Source organism: Bos indicus, chromosome 2 (assembly GCF_029378745.1).
Source record: "Bos indicus isolate NIAB-ARS_2022 breed Sahiwal x Tharparkar chromosome 2, NIAB-ARS_B.indTharparkar_mat_pri_1.0, whole genome shotgun sequence".
Taxonomy (NCBI): Eukaryota; Metazoa; Chordata; class Mammalia; order Artiodactyla; family Bovidae; genus Bos; species Bos indicus.
In genome coordinates this window covers 112,132,233-112,140,944 of record NC_091761.1, presented here as the reverse complement: position 1 = coordinate 112,140,944, position 8,712 = coordinate 112,132,233, and the positions used below count along the sequence as shown (strand labels likewise).

At 44.2% G+C, this 8,712-nt stretch overlaps 1 pseudogene; it reads left to right on the top strand.

The window, feature by feature from the left end:
* The first annotated feature begins 810 nt into the window (after positions 1–810).
* Positions 811–2,063, top strand: LOC109575851 (GTP-binding nuclear protein Ran-like; annotated as a pseudogene).
* Positions 2,064–8,712: the final 6,649 nt, after the last annotated feature.

Below are 8,712 nucleotides of genomic sequence, written 5' to 3'. Positions count from 1 at the left end.
GGCAAAATGAAAAAGGGAGTAGAGAATATGGGGAAGTAAAAAGACACATAAACAATGAAAAGTGAAGAAGATAACAAAAAAAGAAGCCAACTCACGGACATAGAGAACAAACTGGTGGTTACCAGTGGGAGAAGCAAGGGAGGGACAATATAGGGGGAGAGCATTAAGAGATACAAGCTATAAGGTATAAAACAAGCTACAAGTAGGATTTCCCTGGTGGTCCAGTGGCTAAGACTCTGTGTTCCCAACTCAGAGGTCCTGGGTTTGATCTTCAGTCAGGGAACTAAAGCCCACGTGCCACCAGCTAAGATTTTGCATGTTACAACTGAAGATCCCTGTGCTGTGCAACTAAGACTCACTCAGTGCAGCCAAATAAATAAATATGTAATCAATCATATGGATTAAATATTATCTTTCAGTCATACAGAGTGAAGAAAGTCAGAAAGAGAAAGATAAATATCATATATTAATGCATATATATGGGGATCTGGGGAAATGGTATTGCTGAAACTCTTTGCAGAGCAAGAATAGATATGCAGATATAGAGAACAGACTTGTGGCCATAACGGGGGAAGGAGAGGGTGGGACAAACTGAGAGTAGCATTGACAGGTATCCACTACCACGTGTAGAATAGATAGCTAGTCAGAAGCACAGGGAGCTCAGCTCAGTGCTCTGTGGTGACCTAGAGGGGTGGGATGGGGGAGGTGGAAGGGAGCCTCAAGAGGGAGGGAATACATGTATATATATAGCTGATTCACACTGTTGTACAGCATAAACTAACACAACATTGTAAAGCAATTATCCTCCAATAAAATGTTAAATTTATTTTTTTTAAAGCTACAAAGATATATTGTGCAACATGGGGAAGATAGCCAATATTTTGCGATAATTATAAGTGGAGTATGGGGTTTCCCAGATGGGTCAGTGGTAAAGAATCCACCTGCCAATGCAGGAGATGCAGGAGATGCAAGAGATGCGGGTTGAAAACATCCCCTGAATAAGGAAATGACAACCCACTCCAGTACTCTTGCCTGGGAAATTCCATGGACAGAGGAGCCTGGAGGGCTATAGCCTGTGGAGTTGCAAAGAGTTGGATGACTAGCAACTAAACCACCACCACCATAGATGGAGTATAACCTTTACAACTGTGAATCACTATATCACACACCTGTAACTTACATAATATTATACAGCAACTATACATCAATTAAAATATAATGAAACTTTTCAGTTTTAAAAAGTGAAGGAAGCCTCAGTCAGACGAGTGTGGAGATGCTTCGCAATGGCTGCCCAAGGAGAACCCCAAGTTTTGTTCAAACTTGTATTGGTTGGTGATGGTGGTACTGGAAAAACTACATTCGTGAAATGTCATCTGACTGGTGAATTTGAGAAGTGTGTAGCTACCTTGGGTGTTGAGGTCCATCCTCTTTTGTTCCATACCAAGAGGACCGATTAAGTTCAATGTATGTGATACAGCTGGTCGGGAGATGTAACATCGAGAGTTACTTACAAGAACGTGCCTAACTGGCATAGAGATCTGGTATGAGTGTGTGAGAACATCCCGATTGTGTTGTGTGGCAACAAAGTGGATATTAAGGACAGAAAGGTTAAGGCAAAGTCCATTGTCTTCCACCGAAAGAAGAATCTTCAGGACTATGACATTTCTGCCAAAACGAACTACAACTTTGAAAAGCCCTTCCTCTGGATTGCTAGAAAACTGACTGGAGATCCTCACTTGGGGACTGTCGCCATGCCTGCCTGCTCTTGCCCTGCCAGAGGTGTTCATGGACCCGGCCTTGGCTGCACAGTACAAGGACGATTTAGAGGTTGCTCAGACAAATGCTCTCCTGGATGAAGCTCGTGACCTGTGAGAAAGTGAAGCTGGGGCCCAGTGTCAGAAGTCTAGTTATATAGGCAACTATCCTATGATGTCAGTGGTGTGGTGTGTTTGCCACTTTATTATATATCTAAGCAGAACATGTGCTTAATCTTTGGATGCTGAAGGAGATGGATGGGCTTTGGAGTGAATATGGCAGTTTAAAAAAAAAATACCTTCATTTTTTGGACCTGCATATTTAGGTGTTTTGGAACACAGTTGCCATGAAATTAAAAGATGCTTACTCCTTGGAAGGAAAGTTATGCCCAACCTAGATAGCATATTCAAAAGCAGAGACATTACTTTGCCAACAAAGGTTCGTCTAGTCAAGGCTATGGTTTTTCCTGTGGTCATGTATGGATGTGAGAGTTGGACTGTGAAGAAGGCTGAGCGCCGAAGAATTGATGCTTTTGAACTGTGGTGTTGGAGAAGACTCTTGAGAGTCCCTTGGACTGCAAGGAGATCCAACCAGTCCATTCTAAAGGAGATCAGTCCTGGGCGTTCTTTGGAAGGAATGATGCTAAAGCTGAAACTCCAGTACTTTGACCACCTCATGCAAAGAGTTGACTCATTGGAAAAGACTCTGATGCTGGGAGGGATTGGGGGCAGGAGGAGAAGGGGACAACAGAGGATGAGATGGCTGGGTGGCATCATTGACTCGATGGACGTGAGTCTGAGTGCACTCTGGGAGTTGGTGATGGACAGGGAGGCCTGGCATGCTGCGATTCATGGGGTCGCAAAGAGTCGGACACGACTGAGCGACTGATCTGATCTGATCTGATCTGATAGTCATATTATAATATTGAGAGGTGGAATCTTGTTTAGAATCAAAGTAAAGTTATATTTCAAATATCCTTAAAAAAAAAAAAAAAAGGTGAAGGAGAAGGAAATTGATCCATTATGAGGGAAAATGCCATGATAATTACTACTTCCCTGTAAGACCATATAGACTTAACAGATCCACACTGAGTGCTTACCTATGGTAACATCGCTGCACTCTATATCTTAAATGTGACTTCAAGGACAATTCCAAGTTTTGTATTTTCTAAGCTTATTCTGCTAAAACTATCTCTGTCCTCTCTTCTTTGTACCTAAACTGACTTCTGTTGTTCTTGTTGTTCAGCTGCAAAGTCTGAACTTTATTATCCCATAGACTGCAGCACATCAGGCTTCTTTGTTCTTCACTAACTCCCAGCTCAGTTCAGTTCAGTTGCTCAGTCATGTCCAACTCTTTGCAACCCCATGAATTGCAGCACACAGGCCTCCCTCTCCATCACCAACCCCTGGAGCTTACCCAAACTCATGTCCATTGAGTCGATGATGCCATCCAGCCATCTCATCCTCTGTTGTCCCCTTCTCCTCCTGCCCTCAATCTTTCCCAGCAACAGGGTCTTTCCCAGTGAGTCAGCTCTTTGTATCAGGTGGCCAAAGTATTGGAGCTTCATCTTCCACATCAGTCCTTCCAAGGAATATTCAGGGTTGGTTTTCTTTAGGATTGACTGGTTTGATCTCCTTGCTGTCCAAGGGACTCTCTGAGTCTTCTCTGGCACCACAGTTCAAAAGCATCAATTCTTCGGTGCTCAGCCTTCTTTATGGTCTAATTCTCATATTCATACATGACTACTGGAAAACCCATAGCTTTGACTATACAGACCTTTGTCGGTAAAGTGATGTCTCTGGTTTTTAATACACTGTAGAAGTTTGCCATAGCTTTTCTTCCAAGGAGCAAGTGTCTTTTAGTTTCATGGTTACAGTCACCATCCACAGTGATTTTGGAGCCCAAGAAAATAAAATCTGCCACTGGTTCCATTTTCCCCTCATCTATTTGCCATGAAGTGATGGGACCAGATGCCTTGACTTTTGCCTCTTATAATTAACTTACTTTTATACTGTTATTATTAGTGATGGTGGAGAATAACATGTCATTGCCCTTCCTACAAATATCTCCTTGTGTGCTTACCATTATTAAACCAATTCCAGTCCTGCTGTGAACCAAGCTGAAGGATCAAATGATCTTTTCTCATCAATCCTATGTACTCAGCCCTTAACAAGTTTTCTGAAAGAAAAGGTGAAACCTTCACTATGTTTTCAGAAGGGGTAGAGGTCCCTCTGTTCTCCATTCAGGATGGAAATGATTTTTTAAAAAGGAAGAATCATACTGAACTGATGGAATTTGATCCCTATCCTTCCTTTACAATATATGCATGTGGGACTTCCCTAGTGCCCTAGTGGTAAAGAATCCTCCTGCCCATGCAGGCAACATGGGTTCAATCCCCAGTCTGGGAAGATCCCACATGGCTTGAGGCAACTGAACCCATGCTCCATAACTACTGAGCTTATGCAGCCTAGAGCCCCTGCCCCATAAGAAAAGCTGCTGCAATGAAAAGCCCTCACCTGGCAACTAGAGAGTAGACCTTGCTCCCCACAAATAGAGAAAAGTCTGTGCAGAAATGAAGACCCAGCTCAGCCAAAAATAAATAAATAACATTGTAAAAATACATGCAAATATATTAATATACATGTGAATATCCTCTCACATGAATGCAATGGCAGAAGTTCCCTAAGGCATATTAAGGCACCTCAAGGCACCTCAGCCTGAGAGTATCGCAGCATTCTAGATTGATGAAGAAAGGGCAGAAGCCAAAATAAGGAGCCAGGGCAAGGGCAGCGGGCAGCACCAGTTCTAAGACCAACCAGACCAACCAATCATGCACTGTAATAATAATATCACACAGTATTTACGTGTGCTGGGCTTTAGGTCAAGTGCTTCACACGCATGGCCTCATGAAATCCTTTTATCTACCCTTGCTCTAGGGTTATTTTTCTCATCTATGGGAAAAGAAACTAGGTCTCAGGGGGTGAAGAAATCTACTCAAGATTTTACTTCATAGGAAGTGTCAGAGCCAGAACTCAGAACAGGAAATCTGGCTCCAAGACCCGGACTAGAAATGGCTGGGTGATACCAGGGTGATCCCCTGTGCTGGAGGTAGAGATGGAGTGCCCAGTCTGGTGGGAAGCTGCCTGAGGATTCTGGAGGAAGGTGGTGAATAGCCAGCACCCCAAGAGAACAATTTCTGGACCGGGCAGGCTAAGGGAAATCCTGCGGAGAGGAGAGTCTAATGAGTGGAGGCATGGGCAGTTCTAGTGTTACACCTCAGCAAAAATCCATATGGCAGTGTCGAAGTCTGATTGTCTCAGGCAAGCCCAGGATGAAGACCAGAGACCCGGTAGGTGTTGTTCAAACTGTACTCATGAGCCAATGAGAGACAAGCCTGGCAACATATTCAGTTGCCAAACCACCAGAGCCACACTTGTGTCTGACCCGGAGCCAACAGTTACCTAAAAGATCAGAGCGGGAACCAGAACCTGCATACTCCCTCCAGCCCTGCTCACAGCCAGCACTGTGTGTGGCCCCTCACTGGATCCAGCCAGATCCTGATCCATTCCCTGCTGGACTAGAACCCTAAAAACCTGCTCAGCCCCTTTCTGCCTCCTTGTTTCTCCAGTGAGCTGAACCCTGTTCCTCAACCCAACAGCCATTTGTCAGTAACGCTGCTTCATCCTGGATATATCCCCCCTGGATTCAAAATACCAACCATTGATGTTGGTTACTATGGCTACTCAGAGATCTTATTACTGTACCCTTGGTCTTCAAACTGGACCAGCTTTCTGCTTATGCCAGGCCTGATTAAACCCAATCTTACCTCATAGTTAAGATGGCTAGCTACCTTCCTTGGGCAGGATCTCCTAAATGGTCACTCCCAATTGTTCCAGTCCCTGCAGCTCTAGCCCAGTCTGAGTCTGCTTACTTGCCCCACAGGCCTGTGGAGGAGTCCCTACATCCTTGGGGACCAACTTGGAATACGTCATCATAACACAGGCTGCAAACAGAAGGCAGGTTTGATGGACCAGCCCTACATGATGAGGGGCAGGCACTGCGCTCCTTAGCATAGGCCACCAGGACAAGGGCCACTGCGAGCTGCCTGGCTCCATACAAGCAGGGCTGGGAGTCACGGGACCTGATGTGACCTTGCTCCCTCTTGTACGCCCTCCCACTTCTCGGGATCTGTCCTGGATATTCTGTTTTCGGGGGCCTGCCTCCTCTCACCTCTGCCCAGAATTCCCCTAGATATCCACTGGCTTTTCCCATTTTGAAACTGCATTTCTTCTTTACTCATTGCATTTTGGGGAGGAAAAAAAAAGTTATGAAAGCCCTTCCTGTGCTGTCCTCTTGACCGGGCTCCTCGCAGGTGGCACCCTGGTCTTACAGGTGTTGGGCTATTAAAGCCAATGGCTTTACTCAGGTCAGGCAAACTGAACCACTCGGGGCAGCCCTCACAAAGAATAACATCAGCCCCGCTGTTGCTCAGTTGCTATCAGAAGTGGGGATGAAGGAAGTACTTTTTTCCCCAAAAGTCTGCAATTCTGCCCCTTGAGGCAGGACTTTTAAGCTCAGGAATGAGAGTGAGTTTCAGGAGTCCACAATAGGAGTCACTGTATTTATATAAAAGGTTGTGAAGGTTCATTTTCCTGAAAATGGGATCCACGGCTTTGACGAGACACTACCCTCCGCCCACCCTTTCTCCATCCTATCACTACTCTTCCTGGACTATATCTGCACCTGTGTTCTTCCTCCATCACCATGGTCTGAGCCATCAGAGCTTCTGCAATTTCTTCCCAGGGGCCTCCTGACCTATGCTCGTGCCACCCTTTACCAGCAGACTCAAACCAGGGCCAGAATGATCTTTTAAAATGCAGTGCTGATGGGGGCAGCCTGTTGACTTAGAGGGTTCCACCCTTCCACTCCCATTCATCCACTGAAATATTTTGCTTTTGCTTCTTTCATTTCTTCCCTTTTGCTCTGCTCTCCATGGGTGTTCTGCTTTTGTCAGCGCACTTCTCATGATTCTTGTGATCCTGATTCAAGACGAATATTTGGAGAGATGGTACATAGAGAGGTGGGAGGAAAAAGGTGAGGTTGGGGACTTCTCTGGCAGTCCAGTGGTTAAGACTCCACACTTCCAATCAGGGAATGCGGGTTTGATCCCTTATCAGGGAACTAAGATCCCACCCACAAGCTGTGTGGTGCAGCCAAAATTTTTTTAAAAGGAGAGGTCATGGGAAAGCCATGGCCCTGCAGGCTTGGGCAGGTTGTATGTTGCAGATTGATATGCCATAACAAAAGCACTAGAGGGAAATGGCCTGTAACCCTTCACCTAGTCCTACCAAGGTATCATCTTGCACAACTGTGTGTGTGTGTGTGTGTGTGTGTTTAGTTGCTCAGTTATATTCAACTTTTTGCGACCCCATGGACTGTAGCTTGCCAGGCTCTTCTGTCCATGGAATTTTCCAGGCAAGAACAATAGAGTGGTTTGCCATTTCTTTCTCTGAGGGATCTTCCTGACCCAGGGATTGAACCTTGGTTTCCTGCATTGCAGGCTCGGCATATTCTTTACCATCTGAGCTACTAGGGAAGCACAGCTTAGAGCACATAACTTTATTTCTTTCTTTCTTTTAGAAGAAAGAGAGAAATTGTTATGGTCTCCAGGACCCATCCTGTGTCATCTGGAGCCTGCAGACCTCTTCAGTCTGCGATGTACCACGCCCTCCCCCAACCTCTCAGCCTCATCCTATAGATCTTCAGTTTCCTCCAGGGCATCATGCTAGTGCTTTTCATACACTGTGCCCCATCCCTATACCTTCCTCCTTCTATACCTGCTTTCAGACCTCTGTTCACACACGTCACTTGCTAAGTGAAGTCTTAACATCACTCCTTTTCAGTCTAAATTATACCCTTCCAGTTTTCCCTCACATAGTTTCTTATGCTTTCCTTTCTTACTGATTATCACAGTTTTTCATTTTATGTGTATGTGATTATTGATCAATCTCTTTTTTGCTGCCACTTCTCAGTAAATATTTATTTAAAATGAATGAGTGAGCAAATGGGTGAATTCTAAAAAAGGCTTTGGATTCTCCCCAAAGTTAATTGCTTTAAAATATTCTAAAGTAGGATGTATTCATGATGATGCTTTTGGCTGCAAGTAAAAGAAATAATGATTCAAAATTCCCAAGACAATATGGGCTATTTATTACCTCATATAACTTGGTGTTCCTAGGTAGGGCATCTCCTGAGTTGGTTAATTCAGCAGCTCAGTGACATCATCAAAGACTCAGAGTCTTTCTTTTGTCTCTTCCATCCCCAGCGTGTAACTTAGTTCCTCCCATAGTCACAAGGTGATTGCTGTAGTTCTGGGCAACAAATAGAAGTGATCCCCTCTTTCAGTACAAACCACTTTTTATCATCAAGACAACCTTTTTCAGAAGCTTCCTGCCAATTGACTTCCCTACAGATAATTTCTACCTCTAAACCAAGCACTGGCAAAGAGAATAAAATTATTGCTGACCAAGATTAAAGAGGATTTACTTCTAAGATAGGTATTAGAGACATAGATGGATAGATGCCTGAATGAAATTCTGATTCTGCTAGCAAGAAAGGGGGATGGCATTCACAGACAAACCACTGTTGCTACACAGTGGTTGGCAACTTTACAGACTTATTGCCAGATTTTGATCTGAGTACAGAATGTATTATGTGAATATATATTTTGATATATTAATAGGTGTCAGATAAAATTGCTATTGAGCTAGTTGTCTTGCTGTAGGGTAGTACAGAGTGTATTTTCCCATGAATAAGAGTCAGAAGCATTCAGTGTTACAAAGATATGTATTCTAGAACACATGAAGACCTTTTCTCATGAGTAAATCAGAGTAAACGTCCAGGATATAGGTTTAAAGAGGCACTGAGTGGGTTATTTCACATCTACGTCTTAGGATG